At 36.6% G+C, this 20,627-nt stretch overlaps 1 long non-coding RNA gene across 2 annotated transcripts; it reads left to right on the top strand.

Moving 5' to 3' along the window:
* The first annotated feature begins 2,449 nt into the window (after positions 1 to 2,449).
* On the top strand, positions 2,450 to 7,066 carry LOC131683088 (uncharacterized). 2 transcript variants are annotated; one of them, XR_009304363.1, is made up of 5 exons: positions 2,450 to 2,650; positions 2,954 to 3,834; positions 3,897 to 4,007; positions 4,067 to 5,572; positions 5,737 to 7,066. It is a non-coding gene; the product is annotated as an uncharacterized LOC131683088 (long non-coding RNA). The 2 variants fall into 2 exon arrangements; XR_009304362.1 differs by lacking the exon at positions 5,737 to 7,066 and having other exon boundaries at positions 4,067 to 5,712.
* Positions 7,067 to 20,627: the final 13,561 nt, after the last annotated feature.

Below are 20,627 nucleotides of genomic sequence, written 5' to 3'. Positions count from 1 at the left end.
TCCTGGTAAACCTTGACTCGGGGGGGCTGTGAGACATTGGGGGAAAGTGGGGGAAGTGGATCGACCATAACATTATCTGTCTCAGTATCAGATATATGTTCTTCTTCCCCATAATATTCGTCATCGGAGGGTGATCCTTCTGTTTGTTCCATTTTGTTGCGGGAGCAACACGCTCGACCGCTCTATTTAATTTAAATCAAAATAAAAAATCAAAAACAATAATAAAAAAAATTAAAGGGTTGTGTACAGGACACGACCACGGTGACATTAAAAATGTAGCTTTTTTCAAGAGCGTGCAAATGAATTTTATCTATCACACATCAAGGTTGTATAATTTTCATTCGCTTGAATGCGAATTAAACTCATCTGCCGAATGGCTTTCCGTGCTAGATTTATCGAAAGGCAATACTTGAAAGAACCATCGAACAGATTGAAAACGAGAGCCGAAATCAAGCTCGAGAGAGTGAGAGCGACGGGAGACAGAGAATAAACTAACTCACAGCATAGGTTCATTCATATGCCATTCTCCTCAGACCATTATCGTGTAGGCTGTGAGTCCACACTCGCACGAATTTTCGGAGCCAAGAATCATGAGAATGAAATTCGCAATAATTGAATGAATCGCTTTCGCGTGAATACCATTCGTGAACGCCATTTCGATGCCGGTGCTGTTACTATTCTTGTGCGCGTTGGTTATAAGTATCTACGTAATTGATTCTCTTGCAAAAGGAACATCGGAATACTGTTAGCGGCTGGTGGCTATAAAGTGTTCTGCCTCGCTTTCCTGATTAGGAAGGAACTGATTTTAATGGGCTGCTTCCGTCTCCGGGAATCAAAATATTGCGTGAAAAATTACCTGATATACTAAATGAAAGCGTGCACGTCTGTCGTTAAATGGAGCGCAGTGTTCAAGGCATCCCAATAACATAAATCATGAATTAATTTGGCGGAAAAAACATCGCAAGTAAATCAATGGTTTGTAAAGCACAGTCATATTAACCCTTAAAGGCGCAAATCAATTTTTTATAAAATTTTGTGAAAATTGTCTCATAGCTTCAATACATTACTGTGATAATTTTGAGATGGTTTTCGCAATGTTGTTTTAAAACAGCGTTAAGCATTTAAGGGTTAACTAAATTTTACACTATACGTGTTGTATTTAATGATTACAATAAGTATATAAATGAATTATTTAGTGTCTGACGGAATCAATTTTTATAATAAGACCCAGAGTCTTTGCAATTTGAGAGTCTAGAACAGAGGAATGCGCATGCATGCATAATAAGACTAGTTCTGGAGAAAATTTTCAATAGAACCTTAGTAACATTGCGAGCCTCTTTCTCTTTCGATTATTACGACTTCGCTGCAAAACTTGGCACTTAATTTTCATTACATATCGAAAGCTGACCATAGTGCGTCCCAAAGCCGTATTTAGGAATACAAAACTAATAGCACACAAATAGTTTGTTTTAGCGTTATGCAGGGGCGGCGAAACACTTTACGCCCGAGTGGGTAGAAAGCATAGGGTGAGGGGTCCATTAGTAAGGATTTTTTTCCCTTTCCGAAATGCACACGCTGACATTACATTCACAATAAATCACGTTCGTTTGAGCAAATGGAATTGTGGTACATCGATGTTTTCAAATGTGTGTAGTGCGAGATACATGCGTTGCACATCTAAATTTTTTGAAATGGTTCAAAATTTCGAGTGGGTACTTACCCACTCGGTTATTTTCGAGTGGGTAGTACTACCCATACTACCCACGCTTTCCGCCGGCCCTGGCTTTATGTCTTTGGCAAATTTGTTAGTTTTTTTGGCTGGTGGCTATAAAGTGTTCTGCCTCGCTTTCCTGATTAAGCTAAGTATGCACCTCTTGCGAAATGAAATTTCCTATACAAAACCTATGCATAAAAAACGTCGCGAAATGCTCGCGAAAAAAATTTTCATTTCCATTTCGTAAGCGGTACGCAGCTCTCGCGAAAACGATACCGAAATTTCCAATTAGCCGAGACACGGTTCGACAAACGATAAGTTTCATATTACTTCCGCGAGATTGCGCTGCTTTCTATGCGCTGTCACTACGGCAAGCTTTTTCCTTGCGAAATAATGATCAGTGGTATTATTCCGCTCGGAGGCTTGCGAAATTTTGACAGAATGCGATAAAAAAATACAAAAAAAAAACAAGATTTGTGATTTTTTTGTATTTTTTCATCACAAGCTGTCAACATGTATAGAATTTGCTTTTGCGATGCAATCGGTCGAAACGATGGCAAGTGCTGCTGATAACTGAGTCAAAAAGGCAGAGGATCAGGAAATTTATGCTCTCGTAAGTGCCTAACCTGTTTTTGGAGCGATCATTGTTTCATAGGATTTGTATTTTTCTTTTCAATACAAAAGGTAGCGATCCGAGTATCACCAAGGAAGGATAAGAAACCGGAGCCGGCGGTTGGCAGTCCGGAAAAAGAGGATGCGGAAAAACCTAGTCCATCGGCAGTAGAACCAGCGACGGTTACTCCCGTAGAAACGGCTGCACCTGCAGTTTTGAGTTCGTTAATTATGGAAATTTTGACTGGCTGCTCCTGAAGAAAGACAAGCTGCTAGTGGAAATAGAAAAACAGCTTCCTACACGGAAGATGCAGATGCATTCAAGTAAGTCGAAATCGAGAAATTTTTTATTAGGACATAATTAACATTGAGAGATTATCTTTGTTTACTTTCTCTTTCGTTAATTACGACGTCACTATAACATTGTACAAATTTTCCAGTACATATCGAAAGCCGATGCTTTTTACTAGAATATTATGCAAAGAGTTGAGTACTAAATACTAAAACGACCGAGTAATTAACAGAAAAAGACCCCAAAGAAAATCTCATTGTAGCTTACGTCCTATCCTAAATTTTCTCCAGAAATATCTAGTATCAGCTTTAAAATATCCATGATTCATCTTTTAGCCCGGAGGATGCAAAAAAACTTTCGAAGCTTTGCACATGAAGCCGGAACTGCTTCAGGGAGTCTATGCTATGGATTCCAACGCCCCTTCCAAGATTCAGGAAACGGCTCTACCTACTCTGTTGGCCGATCCGCCCAGCACATGATCGCCCAGTCAGTCAGAAACAAGAAAAACCGCTGCTTTTGCGCTGACAATGCTCAGTCGAGTCGATCCGTTAAAAAAACTATCCGCAGGTGATTTGCCTTTCCCTTACGTATGAACTGGCAAATCAGAAGGGGGTAGCAGCTGCCAAAATTACAAAGTTATGTCCGCAAATCAAATTTAGTTACCTCATCCGCGGCGAGGAGATTGTCAAAGGGGCGAAGCTGATTAATCATATCATCATCGAAACACCCGGTAAGCTGATGGACTGGAATATAAAATTCAGGCGTTCGACCTTGAGAAATTGCCGTTTGTGTACTAAACGAAGCGGGCGTTATGATCGCTGTTCTTGGCCACGTACGAGCGGGAGGTAATGGAGTTCGCCGAGTACATCTTACCCGATCCGATCGTGATTCAGCTAGCGCGGGAGCAAGAATCACTAGATAACATCAAACAGCACTACAATAAGTACCGCAACCAGGACGAGAAATATCAAGCAATTTCGATCATCTTTGGCGTGATTACCATCGGATATGCGATCATTTTCTGTCGTGTGAGTATAGGACAGTTGTGATTGGCATTGTTAATCGATGGAAACAGACACGCAAAACGGCCGATAGGATGGTCATTCGGTAGCGGTACTGTCCGGTGATTTAACGGTGGAGCAATGGTTTGCCGGTCTGAATCGATTCCGAGCCGGACTAAAGAAGGTATTGATTACAACGAACGTTTTGTCTTGGGGTAAGTTCCACCACTTGATTCTGTCTGCAGCACCAGGTTACGGAGAGATTTTTTCGCTCTAGGTATCGATGTCGAACAGGTGACCATTGTAAACTTCATCCTGTCGATGGATCAGTAGAGACGAGCCGATTGCGAAACGTATCTGCATCGAATTGGACGCACCGGTAAATTCTGTAAGTGCGACTCATTCTTGTGATTCTATAGATTGTATTTCTTCCCTCTTCTTTAACAGGCATCGCCATCAACCTGGTGGGCAGTGATCGAAGCATGATGATTTGCAGATCATTCGAAAAACACTTCCAGAAAAAGATTCAGCTGCTAGACGCGGAGTACTCGGACGTTATTGAAAAGATCGGATCGTAGTGTTTTCGACCAGCTACTGGTGAAAGGCGCTGGAGCTTTTTTGGTTCATTATTGTTCCGATTGTGAATCTATAACTTTATTTAGCTCTATCAGTTGATTTCCTTAGGATTTAATTCAAGGATCGGTAACGCGAGGATTGTGAAGTGCATGTTTAATTGTTATAACTTGGAGTTAAGTGAACCACAGATAACAGACGTTTAAGCTCGATTTGAATCGTGTATAAAAACCCGCTACTGAAATTCCGAATAAATTAGACGTCTGAAACACGTTTGGCAAACGTTTGCAGATGACGCAGTGATCAATACAATGCAGTTAGAGTGCAGCTGTTAAACACGTGTAGCAAACAGTTGCGCAGATGGCAATAGTGAAACACGGATTTCCAACGTTTATCAATTTGAAAGTTTACACAGGTTTTTGAAGAAATTTTGTTCTAGCCTAAACGTCTGTTATCTGTGGGTAAACTCTTGAAGAAAACGACTTTGTTTTTTTTATTTTGTCGTTGGACGGCCAGTAGAGTAAAGTGGCAAGAATTTTTCCAAAACACCTTGAAGAAGAAGATGAAAAATATTTTGTTCAATACCATGTAAATAAATATTTCAAGAAGATAGAACAGACAGCTATAAAACAGCAAAAAAATCTAAAAGAAATTATATATGCTTCGAAGCGATTTTCATCGTTGGCGCCGTTTCCGTCGTCGTCATCCTCAGCAAGTTGTTCCTTCTTAACATCGAGTTCCACCAATTGCGATAGATCGTCCTGTGTCATCTCCTTTTGATAGCCCAAGAACGAATCACTCTTATCCTGTTCCTGCTCATGCTCCTTTCCACGATCCTCGAGTGTATCGAAACGACCGGCGATGACAACAAACACTTTACACTTGGTGCACTTCCATGCAATTCGCCCTCGCTGATCAACCGATACGATGGGTACCGGTAGCAACTGTGCACGACAAACAGCTGACCCCGCTTGCCCGGAATCAGTTTGTAAGCAATCTGTTCGGCTTGTTTTTGCGTCCAACATCTAACCTTCAATGATGGTTTTATTTTCGCAGTCGTCCTGCGTGAAAAAATTCAACCCTAATTATTTTTCTCACGTGTAAATTTAAAACGACTTACCCCTCAGGCGCATGGTTATGTGCCCATTTGCTATTTATTTAGTTATTCATTTACTAATTTGTATATTTTTACATTTGTTCTTTCATTGTTGTGGGTGAATGGAGAACAGTGAGTCTAGTTATGTAAGGAATGCAAACTAGGCTCGATGGAACCTTGCCAGTCCTGGATATCACACACATTTGGAGCAACATCAGATGTTTTTCAAGCCGTTCTCAACTCCTATACGGCAGTTTTCACGCCGCCACCCGCGTAACGGCTTGGTAAGGCGAAACTGGTGTCGAAGGGGGTCAATTAAGCTTATCTGACGTATTCTTGATGGTCACATCATTAGCGTTCCTGCCTTAGAATCGACAGATAGCCTTAGTTGATTATAGGATTAGGGTATATTTATAAATTTATGTTTAACGTCTTTTTTTTGCTTCAGATAGTTGATATTCGAGCTTGTAGAACCATTTGGGCGTACCATATATGAGCTCCGACGGAAATTGAGGATGAAATAGATCTCTTCTATGAGACAGTCGTCCGACGGTGTCGAAATGCCGTAAGAGATGAGCAGCGGTAAACTAGTTATTCAAGATGGGAATGAGACACTTAATTACCACCATTGAAATGAAATCTGTAAGTAGCACTAACAAACATCTAATTTCAGGAACTGCACGAGATGCTGGGCCTGTGACCTTCGACTGGTATGGTCCATTCTCATTGGTTGTCGATTCTTTTGACCTTGAGTATGAGGCTTGTTCAGGGAAGGAGTGCATGAATGGCACCTAAGGGATACTTAATTATTCAGGACTTGTTCTTATGATTATTTAACTCGATCAAGCACACCGGCTCTCAGAAATGATAAGCAGCCCTTTCGGGTCGGTGTGGTCTGTTCGAGTCGAACCAGGTGGATATTCGGTTCGAGCATACTTTATTGGGACTAGTGGACAAATATTTCTTGTCCTTTATGGGCAGAGATTCTTTTTGTGAAACCCTAAAATACCTTATCTCGTCTAGCTACTCAGCATAATGATAATAGAAAAAATTGAGGATTTGCCTGGTCCATAATGTAATGAATACGTATACGTATATTGACTAGAACAGGGATAATCGAATTCTGTTATAAGATAGAGATGAAATAGCACAGTTGTAGGAAAAAGTATTCGCGAATAAGGACTAATACTGCTAGTATATTTACCGATTCAAATAATAGTCGATTGATCCGCTTCGGACCTAGGAGACAAAAAGGAGATTAGGAAGAGACAGAATCGGATTCAATGTGAAATTTGCCAATATGACGTAGACCCCAAGGCGATGGTGAGATGATTTTCCATAGGATTACAGAGACTAGATGACGCGACGTTAACCGCTTTCAACTTGTGTCTGTATGAATCTAAGTTTGTATGTATGGATGTGTATAGGAGCAATGTATCCCTGAGCAACATGGAAGGACAGCCTCTGAGCCGCCAAAAGGGTCATGGGAAACCGGGTGCGCGGTCATAGGTGTAACCATAAAGCACTGCACACACTGTCAAGTGCAACGGTAGGTGTACGCAGTTAATGCACATAGGTTGCAGAAACTGGTTGTTGAGACAGCCTGTGCAATCGCATCCTGATAAATAATAAATAACAATAACAATTTATGTGTTCCTTCATTATTTTTTTTATTTCTGGGAAAAATTTTCATTATGTCGTAACTAACAATGCTATTCATTTTGTTTCCTTGATGCGAATATGTAATATAATATATTCTGGTTGCAGTTGAAAATCGAAATAGTGAACTTGGATGTTCAACAAAAACAGAATTTGAAACAAATACGCGAAATCAATAATTCGTGTATATTTTATAGTTAATATTTAATATTCAATATTTCACATTCTTTGTACCATGTTGGAACAGTGTATCAATTCATTTCAACATAGGACTATTTTCAACAGCTACGTGAGGTATTACAAATGTTAAACGAGTTGACAAGTTAATTCTAGAGATAAAGTCGATTGAGCAATGCAATTAGTGTTGTAGCACTTGTAGATTGTTGTAGTTAATCAAAAAGCGAGATAAAATTCATAAAGTAGATTCCTGAATGCTTAAACGATATTCAAATAGAATTAAATTATTTTATGTTTCATCCCGTCTGCTATGCCGGAATAAAATAAGGGTAATGAGCAAAAAGAAACCTATTTGATATTGGTATTTTGCACCACAGATAAGCGTCTGCTTGTGTCTGAGTGTATATGGAATCTGAATAAAACTGAAGCATTGCAACCGAATTATTTGGGAGCATTCGGTTGCGCATTCTGCATGACAAAAAGATTCATCTTCTGCAGTCATATTTGCAAAGTCCGACATCGCAACATCAGTGAAATATGCAAGAGCTCCGGCAATGCTTCTGTATTTGGTTGACTATCTATCGGATCCTCCTTCTAATGTCACACGTTAATAAAATTCGTAAACACGTCATTACTCTTCTAGTGATCTTCAAAGCTTATAGGTATAGATATTCCTGAGTTTTTACGAGTTACCAACAGTTACACGGGGGTAATTAACTTGGTCATCAGCGACAAATGAAGAAAAAAGATTCATTTTTTTCTTTTACTTTCGTCACTGTAACGTGACAGGCTAAGGCCAGGGATGGCCCATCTCGCCAAAAGATTCATTCAAAACATTCGGAAATGATAGCAAAAACATGGAGAAGAAATAAACAAACAACAGCTGATAGCGCTTTTCAGCTGTCTAAAGCGACATCTAACGGCAAACGCATAGACTAGTTTTCGCGAGCAAATGTCAAAATTCCGCACGGAAGAAGGAAAAATATTTCGCGACCTCATTTCGCAAGAGGTGCATACTAAGCTTTAGGAAGGAACTGATTTTAATGGGCTGCTTCCGTCTCCGGGAATCAAAATATTGCGTGAAAAATTACCTGATATACTAAATGAAAGCGTGCACGTCTGTCGTTAAATGGAGCGCAGTGTTCAAGGCATCCCAATAACATAAATCATGAATTAATTTGGCGGAAAAAACATCGCAAGTAAATCAATGGTTTGTAAAGCACAGTCATATTAACCCTTAAAGGCGCAAATCAATTTTTTATAAAATTTTGTGAAAATTGTCTCATAGCTTCAATACATTACTGTGATAATTTTGAGATGGTTTTCGCAATGTTGTTTTAAAACAGCGTTAAGCATTTAAGGGTTAACTAAATTTTACACTATACGTGTTGTATTTAATGATTACAATAAGTATATAAATGAATTATTTAGTGTCTGACGGAATCAATTTTTATAATAAGACCCAGAGTCTTTGCAATTTGAGAGTCTAGAACAGAGGAATGCGCATGCATGCATAATAAGACTAGTTCTGGAGAAAATTTTCAATAGAACCTTAGTAACATTGCGAGCCTCTTTCTCTTTCGATTATTACGACTTCGCTGCAAAACTTGGCACTTAATTTTCATTACATATCGAAAGCTGACCATAGTGCGTCCCAAAGCCGTATTTAGGAATACAAAACTAATAGCACACAAATAGTTTGTTTTAGCGTTATGCAGGGGCGGCGAAACACTTTACGCCCGAGTGGGTAGAAAGCATAGGGTGAGGGGTCCATAAGTAAGGATTTTTTTCCCTTTCCGAAATGCACACGCTGACATTACATTCACAATAAATCACGTTCGTTTGAGCAAATGGAATTGTGGTACATCGATGTTTTCAAATGTGTGTAGTGCGAGATACATGCGTTGCACATCTAAATTTTTTGAAATGGTTCAAAATTTCGAGTGGGTACTTACCCACTCGGTTATTTTCGAGTGGGTAGTACTACCCACACTACCCACGCTTTCCGCCGGCCCTGGCTTTATGTCTTTGGCAAATTTGTTAGTTTTTTTGGTGATTTTTTAAATGAATGGAATTAGGGTGGTCCTTGTGGTTAGGGTGTTCAAAGTATCGACTGTTTAGATATGTGAAGTTTACTTGCGCAATGCCCTACAACATAATAACACAATTAAATGGGAGCAAGTTTGCTGAATAAACAGGGCGATGTATAATGGTTAATTTGTTATATTTTTTTAAAAAGATTTGAGGTAGGGTGGCTCTTGAAAAATCGGGTTGTTTACCTCTCAAATGCATTGTTCTAGAGATTTTTGGAACTTTCATTGGCGCATATTTTTAACGTAGCACTGATGTTTCAATCCATTTTGTTTGAACAGTTGCAAGTGATTTTTATAACAAAAATGTTTTGTTTTTCAAACCTACATATCTTCAAGCATAGCAATTTTAAAAGAGCTGTGTTTTTCAAACAAAGTTGTTCATTAATTTTCAGAAAGAAAAGATAACAGCCCCATGAGCGAAATCAACACTATCATGCAGTGAATCGTTTGAGTTTTGACGTCCAGTGGAACGAATAAAAGCGATTGGGATTAAATGTTACACCTCCGTAACAAGGGGCATTGCGCCCGAGAAGTGCGCGAATATTGTGAGAATTTTACTTTTTTATTTTGGTTATAGAGAATTTAACCTTAGGGCCATTTGCCTCTTTTTGGGTTAGAGAAATGTTTTTTTTTAAATCTCAAGGCAATCGATTTACTGATTGAGCTATGCCCGTTATCTCGAGAATTCTACTGGATGACGGCTGAATTTGATTAAACATGAATAAAATTGAATTTGCTAATTTGTTCTCATCTCATTCCATTTCACATAATATTAAACATCCTTGAAACATTTTAGAAGTCGTAAATTGAAAATCCACACTTTAAAAATATGGTTCTATTTTTGGCACGGTTCCGGTTTTGGTAACTGAATAAAATAAAATTGTTGCCAAAAACGAAATCCTATTGCACTGTGAAAATTTCAAAACGATAAAAAAATCATTTGCTCTAGTTACATTTCGATCAGCTAAAAAATGGTTTCGAGAAAAACGCGTTTTAAGTTTTCAGTACACTCGAAGTATACAAAAGAGACGTTACGGCGGAATTGAATATTTGAAGATTTATATATTGCTTTCTTCTTCTATTTATTGGGATATCATTAGATACGAAATTTGCAAAAAGTACATTTTAGGCAATCATCATGGTGTAATAAATAACAAAACATAGATTGGATCCATATTAAATTTTCTCAAAGTATGCAAATTATATATACTTTCCATCAACAATGTCTATTTAAGAAAAGCGTCTCGTATGGAGCATAAAGTAGCTAAAGTGACAACAATTGGGTAATCTGAATATTGTTTCTCATAAAAACTTGATTCGTCGAAGTCGATCTGTAAAAAAAATCTATATATAGTGTTGTGGAGAATAAACTTCTAAAAGGGAGGTTATTTTTTCTTTTGGACGTAAATTAGGTAAGTTTGAAATTGTTTGTGGAATATCTAAAAGACGTAAGAACTTCCAGCGATTTCCGTCTGAGAATCCGCGCGAAGCATGGTCCGAAAACTATGAGCCTGAAGTAAACTGAAAACAAAGATCATTACAATTTATAAACCCTACAACGGTTTCGTGACGTTTTCTATACGTAAACGGTTTTGTGGGGTACATTCAATTTATAAATAAATTGGATAGTTTTGTTCTAAAATCAATCGTAAACCAGCCTGCTAAAAAATATTTGTGTTTGGTCTATTTTATTATGTAATATTAAAATTTTTATAGAATAAATGTTTAAAATATGCCAAAATTCCCATTTTCCCTAAATATTTCTATAACTCCGGTAGTTTATAACCGATTTTAACCTTCTACACTGCGTTGTGAAGATTATTAAATTGTCTTTTGAACTAAAAGTAAATAGTTCCAAAACCAGTCAAAAAGTGTATTTATTCCGATGATTTTTTGAACATCAAACGCTAACACAAACAGTAAAGATACAGCAATATGCAGTAACGGTGATAAAACAGGAAGGTGTCAAAGGAATAGGTAGGGCCAGTGCATTGTAGTGTATATAAAGTAAGTGTGCTCCAGACCCTGGGATACAGAAGATGATGAGTAGTGCGTGATACATATTAAATACAAATCATATTCACGAATGAGTTTTGCCTCTTTAATCCGCTAAAGCAAAAATTACGATAATGATCCAAGCGCATTTTATAGTTACTTTGCTGTAGTAGCTTTATTTTATTAAATAACAAATTCTATTGTTCAGCAATGTTGAAGCTTACACTATTTTATACAAGTTTCTCGCTTACTATGTATCGATATTTTGCTTACAGAAAAAGATATAATCAGTTTTCCGAATTATGTACGCATGACAAAACACTAACGTAAACGGTTTTGTGGGGTACATTTGTACCCCAGACAAACTTTAAACGGGCACTGTTAAGTTGATCAAGTGAAACGAATAGGTATCGCCTGCTATAATAGAAGTTTAATAATAAAAATGATTTATGACAAAGATTGCTTGCAGTTAAAATAAACCGTAACAGAATTACAGGGATTGCAAATAGCCCTGGGGTTCAAATGTACCCCACAAAACCGTTCTAGGGTTAAAAGTCCATAATTTCTTAATTTAATTTCGGATCTCTAAGAAATGAAAAATATACTCAAGTAAGGATTTACTCGAAATCAGCTCGGTTCGTCTGCTAAAGCCCATCAAACTACCAACTATCAATCGGGTCTTCAATGTATTCCACAAAAAACAATTTTGTTTTTAATTTTTTGATTATAGAGGTTTTAACCTTAGAGTCATTCGCCTCTTTTCGAGTTAGAGAAATCTCTTTTGGAAAAATCTCTAACCCTATGTGCGGGGTGAGCTGCGTACAAGGTAATCGATTAACCAACTACCCGTTCTCACAAAAAAGAATGAAAAACATTTTTTTTATTTTTATCCAAAAGATAAAGAACAGCCAATTCAGTCTGCAAATTATTACAGACAAAATCTACACGTACAGCCATAAAATAAATATTATAAAATTAATACCTCATTAAAATTCAGAAAATGTCTGTGGTTACTCGTATATGCACATTACTTAACATATATCGTTGTCGCAGACAGCTAAATCGATTATTACTTTCTCTCGTTTAAAGTTATAATGCATGTTTAACATATCGATAAGAAAGAAAAGTTCTGATAAAAAGTTCTGATAGAAACAATCTGATAAAAAGTTTGATGGTCTGATACATTTTGCATAAGCGGTCCAGGGTTGGGGTAATTCAAACTTCTGATGTACTTTTGCGGTGAAGTGTTTATACACAATAAAAGTAAGAGATCGAACCATATCAGCTAAAATATGTTTAATTGATCAGGCTTTCCAGCAAAAAATAAGTCCAGCAAGTCGGTGAACACATTTCAGATCAATAGCTCATAAACCGTTACAGGGTCGGATCAAAAAAAATCGGAGAGGGTTCGAAACTTCGATTTTGAAATGTTCTTTGAACAATAACCTCATTTAATTAAAATCATTTTTGGTGGTCTAATTTAATTTGGAACGAATTTGAGTTTAAAATGAATTAAATTAGAAACTATTTTAAAATTTCTCAACAAGTTGAAAAATTTCGGGAGGGGTCCGGACCCCCAGGACCCTTCCTCTGGATTCGCCATTGAACGCTTACTAGGTCCGAATTAACCCAGGTCCCCTAGGCCTTTCTCAAGGACCGAGTGGATACTATATTGCTCTTATATGCAAATCTTTTTTTTTCGATAAGTTGGCTACATTTACAACTCAACCTGTTACGAAACCAGCATTGCAATAAAATTCTGTTATTTCATTTTGATCGGATATGTGTAGGAAAACTTGTAAATGTTAAACTTAATGTAATATAGTGAACTGTGATTATATATGACCTATTTGATGGAAGCACTAACAAAATAGCTTACAATGGTAGAATACATATAAAAATACATTAAGTGAAAATGTCAGTTTAAATACAATTTATAATATTTCAAATTATACGGTTCATCAAAATCAATTCATTCTAAAATATGGTTCTTCTACCTTGTAGAACCCGTATTGCAACGTAGAATTTATATGTTAGTGTTGAAAAAAAGTTGCATACAATAATTACCTATAATTTGCTTGCGAAAATTGAAAATAACCCCACCGTTTTGTTCTACAAAAATTCTTACTGATGATGGCGGTAATGTATATTTTTTTGACATTCAATTTCTGTTTCCTACTCTGCACTTGCTAGGATAGCTTGCATTGGACCTGTAGATTTCAATTATTCATTTTCAAATTTCAATTTCCGAATAACTCTGTCTTACGCAATACACTGTGCCAAATATTTGAAAAAGAAAAAAGTTTTGATGAACTGTTTAAAAACACTATAGCACAGTGACTATAGTATCGTTTAGTCATAAGTTTGCAGAGAATACAAAATATTTCCTTATAGTGTTATAGACCGAAAAATGGCGACAATTTCATTCCTATCACTCATATCCTTTTTGACTCTTCATGCAATGGCTCGTGATTATGGTTAGTGGGTAATGCTTGATCAATTTATAATGAGAGGACAGCCCAGTGCTATGGGCGGTGGACCTGCTGCAATGGTTGGTAGTAATACACACACACACACACACACATCATTGGAAGCGCGATAATTTCTTTGCAAATCACTGGGCATCTGCACACGTTCGAACGCTATGCAACTGGTAGCCTTTTTATCTACTGACTCTTTATCCGGCAGCCAAACACAACACACATTCTTTCAAAAAAAATTCTCACGAGTGGCGAAAATCACATTCGCATGAAAATGCTGCCTCCAGATTTAGTGAACGTGGCATTCGGAAGAATTTGCTTCATCCATCGAACGAAATGCTGTGTGAGCAATTCTAAGCTAGATTGTGCCAGCCTCTACTCAACTACGTTACTCATCAGGCATTGTATTCATCGCATGAACAGAGAGAGGGGGATGAACAAACTATTATGAGGTTCGACGTGTGCATCATCACAGCACAAAGCGAAACGGGAAAAAACCGACGTTCACTCAGCAATCAACAAGCTTGTCACACATATCGACTCACGTTTTTGTTCACTCGCCTGTTTTCATATGTTACAATTTGCTATATACCCTCCCCATCAAAACATAATTTATTGAAGGTCTTTTCACGGTAATCTATTAATTAATCAAGTATCTCACTAGGTGATTGGCATTATTTGGCTGATCCATCTAGTAAAAATAGGCTGGTCTGTTCAGAAAATATATTCAAAAGAAAAGTTCCATATTGAGAGCTGTGATGAGGAAGCCCACGCCCGCCAACGGAAATATACAGATTCTCCATGAAATATGAAATTTCATTTTCCATTTAAATTTTCAATAATGTACTAATGAACTTAAGTAAACAATCTTAATTTTAAGTATTTCTTGATCGATTAGTGGTGGAAAAAATGAAATTATTTGATAAATTACATTGTTATGCAACGTTCGCACTACCAGTCAAAACAAGTTTTTATGCTATCTTGGTGACATTTTTCTTGTTGCTAATTATTAAAACGTGTTATAACTCTGTAGTGTAAACATTGTATTATTAAACCAATTCTGCAGCGTTTTATGTTATATAGGTGTTTTATGTGGTAATAGGACTAACATAATTATATCTTCAGTACAGCGGTTTGTCTCATAATTTAAAACAGATTTATTTTAAAATTTAAATTAGTATACTCAACCGTTCTATTTGTTGTATACTTTGAAACGCAATTAGAACTGTGTTTTAAATGCATAGGGTAGGACAGATATTCTGACTGGATAAACTGGGAAAACAATTTTTAGTCCAGTAACGCTTAAGACATGGCTTGAATTTGAATCGAAAAAGGACACCCGCTTAAACTGCTGCTGGGCCGGTAAGTTCTGTTTTAAAATTTTCCGTAGTGTGCAGTACGAGACAAAAGTGTTTGAAATTAGAAAACAAAAAGTTCTGCTGGGAATGTGATTGTTTCCGATGCAATTACACTCAGATTTTTCACGTAGGGGATACAGGCCGTGTAAATTAAAACCGCGTAAATTTAAAAAAAAAAAACGCGTTAATGAAAACCGCGTAAATTTCAAAACCCGCGTAAAAACCTGAGTGTACTCTCCTATATAAAATACTACGCTGCTGAACAGTGCAATAACTAGAAGCACGTTGTCAGATGCCTTACTGATAAAAAACATATAACCGAAATATGAAACATGAAAACCAATAGGCTCTTTACCCTACGCAGCTACAAAGCGCCGTAAACATGGATTAACAAGTTACAACGCACACGCATGCATAAAAATAAATATATTTTTTTCAAACGCAACACTCTTAAGCAGCACACACCGTATTGAATTAAATCCAAACCACCCCGCCCACCCACTTTGCAAATCATTCTGTGACACCGTGCTGGTACCCGAAAAATCCGCACACGGCCACCGCTGCCGAAAATGCATAGCGTCTACCGCTTATTGCAGTGCCCAGACGCTGCAGCCATGATCTTACCCGTTCGACATAAGAACAAAAACTGATTCAAACGGGTACGCGTCACCTCTATTTATAAACTAACCGTATATGGTTTAGTCACTTAGGTGCGAGTGTGTGCAAATGCCAACGTTACCGAAAATCGATAGCGCTTATTGCATCGCCCGGAGACGATGTTACTCCTATGGGATAAGAGCAACGACTGATTTAAACGGACATGCGTTGCTTCTATTTATGACTTTTCGTGTTTCATTGAGCAACTAAGCTGCCCTCTCTTGGCGGCTGTGTCTGAGAAATCTGCCTCACGAATGGTAATTTTTCCGTTTTTCGTGAACTTTTTAATTTTACCAATTTCCAAAAGTCTACTTTTATTGGGGAGATATTAAATTATTACCAATATTTAAGTTAGGTGTTTCTGAATCGGTTGGTGTATGAATGATTAAAATTCATCTAGTAATATCGGAGTTATAAGCGTGCAAACCTTACATAGTTTCGTTACATGGGAGATAGTTGAGATTTTAGAATGACACCCAGCCCCAGATAGTGGAGTAAGACATTTTTAATGTCAAAAAATCGATAAGAAAAGTAAAAAACGAAACACTTCACCAGTTGGTTCCTGACGAGCTGGTAGGTGAATTGATCTTTCGTTTGTTTTATCCGTCACCCGCGTGACCTTCACACAGTAGAGCTGATATAGCTCGTCTAAACAAAGCCGTCTTTCAGGCAAGAAAAATGTTTAGTAACGCACTTCACTGCACTACTCTAACTGATATCGCAGGTAACAATTATCACTCGCGGGACTGTTTATTAGTAATGTTTCACTGCAGCCTCTGCCACAGCAAGCACCTTCATACCACCGAAAAAACTAAACCACACCGGAGAGAACAAAAGCACTTGTTTCCCGGTACAAAGTTGGGTTACGAATGATGTTTCTTATTTATTTATTTATTTTTTTTTATTGGCAGGGAAAACCAAGTATGTTAGGTAAAAAACCCTGCATCTTTTCGATTCTGTTTATACCCCTCCCAATACAGCCCAATATACGCGCCACTAAGCTTTTCCTTTAATAGATTCTCTAACTTTCCTTTTCTACCCTACAAAATAGTTATTTGTTCTTTTGATTCATTTTTATAATTATACCCTATTTCCTATTTATCTACGTATCCTCAATTTCAGAACAAGATTCTTCTTCACTACCAATTTTGTTGTACATCTCTTCCACCTTTCTGTTAAATTTATTTTTTGTTCTCGCCAAGATTTTCCATTCAGTTTCTGATAATTCTGGTATTATTTCTTTATTTTCCATTATTGTATTATTCCAAGTTTTTGCTGGTCTGCCTATTTTCCTTTCTTTAAATTCTAATCGTTGAGCAATTTTTAGGGGATGCCCCCTTTCCCTTCTTTGAATATGTGCCCAATATTTAAGCTGCAATACTCTTATTCTGTTCACTGCTGTTTTACCTTTAAGTAATTTTGATACTTTAATCCTACCTCTTGGTCTATCTCTGGAATATTTTAATAATTCTTTTATTATTTGAATCTCGTACCTTGCTATTGATTTTCTGTTTCTTTTTAATAAAGCTGCTCCTTTTAATCCGTATGTCATTGCTGGAGAAATCACTGTCATGTAAATCAATTTGGCAATTTTCCAACTTGGTTTAAATTTTCTCATAAATTCTATCACTATCTTTGTACTGTTTGTTGCCTGTCTACACCTAATTCTTGTAGTATTTGCTCTATCCAAAGTTTCCGTTAAATATGTTCCCAAATACCTCATCGTTTTAACAACATTAATTTGGTCTCCATCGATCAGTAGTGTTAATGGTAGTTTTCTGTTTGTTGACGGTTCCCTAATAATAATTTCACTTTTACTTGGATTTAGCTCTAGTCCTACTTTCCTGAATTCTTCTTTTAATAATTTAACAATGCTGTCCAATTCTTTTACTGACTTCGTTATTATTAATATGTCATCTGCAAAAGCTAAACAAACAGGTAAACGCTTATTATTCAATTCAAGTAGATTTAATGAAGGAAACTTAGCCTTAACTTCTTTTAAAATTTTCTGGATTATTAACGTGAATATGTATGGGGACATTGGACAACCTTGTTTAATGCCTTTTCCTTTCATTCTTTCCTCAGTTTCTATGCCTTCCCAAAGAATACTTGTCAACTCATAATTACACGCAGAAAAATAATTTTTAATGTCAACTAATATGAGGGTTGAAATAATAAATTTACCAAGTTGTTCTGTGTTCAATAAAAAATACATGTTTATATAAATAAATTAATTGTTGAAATAACTCTGAAGAATTTATTGGATCAAACATGGAAAATAGTTGGACCGAAATTTTTTTTTATTGATTTTATCATAACAACAATCGAAACAACAAACAACTTTGTTGAATCAATGAGCTCGTTTTGTTGAATAAAACTAATAAAATATTTGGATCAATGCATGTCAAATGTTCAATACAAAAAACAATTATGTTAAATCAAATAATATCTTTTATTGTTTTAAACATAACAAATATTTGAATCAATGCATAGCAAATATTGAATCAAAACCAATTTTATTGTATATAAAATATGCCTATTCTTTAATAGGAACCAAAGGCCTACTGTCATGGTGACAAATTTAGAACAAACCATTACTCGCTGACAACAGATCACATCAGTACAAATGAACCACACAAAGTAAATACTGGCCGTTGACTTTTTGGCCTTTCTCTAAAAACAGGCTACAAACGCATTAATTTTACGCTGTCAAATCATTCTGGAACCGCTTCGGAATCCTGAATGGATTCAGTATGGCCCAGTCAAACCCATTCCGGGGTCGGTTTGGAATTCTGAATGGATTCATTATGAGTTCCAGCTCAAAGGCAACAACCGATTCCGACTCAATCGTTTGTTGCATTTGAGCGAGAATCCATAAGGGATTCCAAACCTCTTCCGGAGTAGGTTTGCTTGGAATGAAAAGAAATTTTATTACATGCAGCGCATACGATTCCAATCACCGTCCCTTTATGTGGTACCTTTGGCCGTGCGCGTGATTTGTTCCAGATATGCGCTATAATGTAGTGCTTCAGAGTCTCGGCTTTTCCAAAAAGATTGCAGAAGGCGCACGAATACGCTGTGTCATCCTGTTGGACCAGAGATGGTGAAGTACAGGAAACTGCCCTCTCGAACGGGTATTATTTATTTCTGGTGCGGTGACGTGTTTTCAGTTCTGCGATTGTCGTTTTTAAGCCACACAGGGTGTTTTGTTTGAGTCCTGGAATAGAGGAAGGCACCATAAAACGCACCGTGTGCATTCGACTTAATTTATTCACTAACCTTTGTGCGACATTATGATTATTTTCAAGCTGCACTTGCGCCCTTCGAGTCCGGAAAATCTGAGCACTATACGAATTTACCAAAATCTGAATTCCCTGATTTAAAAATAGCGAATTTTTCCAGCATTGACGCACGTGGAAAAAGTTTTCTTCTTCGTAGCAACTTTTTTTTGTTTCAACTCAACAAGGACTGTTGATGTAATGCATTCAGTCCTTTTGAATCAATTTGCTGCATGCTTTTGTTAGAATCACTGATTTGTTTGGAGCAAACAATAATTTTGTCGATCTTCGAAAAGCACAGATAACAAAACTTGTAAGATTGATTCAAAATATATTTTGGTTGATCTAACCAAAAAATTAAATTTAGTTCAATAAGCTCCTTGGTTCACAATAAAGAATTTTTATCGATTAAAAATGAAGAAATAATTTATAGAATCAAACATGCACAATTCTTTTGCGTGTAATTGCCTGTCTAACTCTGTTAATTATATGTTGCGGTACTCCAAGTTCAAACAGTATTTCCTGTATTGAATCCAGATTCACCATGTCAAATGCTTTTTTTATATCTAATGATGCTACTATCACTGTTTCTCCCCTATTCCAGTATGCCTCCATATATCTTCTAACGTAAAATATTTGATCATCAGTTGACCGATTATTAACGAATGCTGCTTGATGATATCCCGGTTCTCCAGAATATTCCTTTAATCTTCTAACTAGCCAAGTTGTATAAATTTTATACCCTACGCTACTCAGTGTTATTCTTCTGAAATCTGCAGTATTTTTTGGGGCTTTCTTTTTGGGTATAGGTATCTGCAGAGCTTCTCTCCATTGGTCCGGTATTTCATTTGTTTCCCATACTTTCCTTATTATTAGCCATAATTCTTCTATTAGTTCATCGTTCGCATATTTAAGATATTCATTTTTAATTCCATCCTTGCCTGATGCTTTACCATTTGTAAGATTTCGAATTATTTCCCTAATTTCGATTTTTGTTGGAGGTTCGGTTAGTTTTTCTTTAACTGGATCATTGGGTATTGTTAAAGTTTGTCCATAGGAATTTTCTAATTCTGTTATCCATTTTTTCATTGGGATTATTGGGTTTTTGTTTGCTTTGCTTCTAGTAAACTGTTTCAAATAGTTGTATGAACGTTTCATTCTTTCTCCAACTTCAAAATCCTCTAACTCATTGTAGAATTTAATTATTTCTTTTTCTTTGCGTTCTTTTATTTTTGCTTTGTAAAGTTGCCGTTTTATTTTAATTTCCTTTCTATACCATTCAATGTCTATTACTACCTCTTTTGCTTTTTTCAGTTTCTCTTGTACGTTTCTAAGATCTTTCAGCGCAGCTTTTCTTTTGGGAGTTATAGGTATTTTTTTGTTCATAAGTACTTCTTTTGCACAAGTGTTAACTTTTTCTACTAATAACCCGTACGCTTTTGTTATATCCAAGTTGTCAATATTTATTTTGTTTTGTTTATTTAGAAGTTGATAATATCTTTTTTGCGTTCTCTCTTCTTGAAGCATTTTAGGTTGTATTTGGATTTTAAGCGATGTTTTATTTGGCTTCCCTGTTCCTTTTCCTTTTGTTATTCCTACCATTATTATTTTGTGATCAGTTCTTATCGATGTCCAGGAAGCC

This window comes from Topomyia yanbarensis, chromosome 2 (assembly GCF_030247195.1).
Source record: "Topomyia yanbarensis strain Yona2022 chromosome 2, ASM3024719v1, whole genome shotgun sequence".
In the NCBI taxonomy this organism is placed as follows: domain Eukaryota; kingdom Metazoa; phylum Arthropoda; class Insecta; order Diptera; family Culicidae; genus Topomyia; species Topomyia yanbarensis.
The sequence above is the reverse complement of the archived record's forward strand: the minus strand, read 5'-3'. Positions and strand labels throughout refer to the sequence as shown.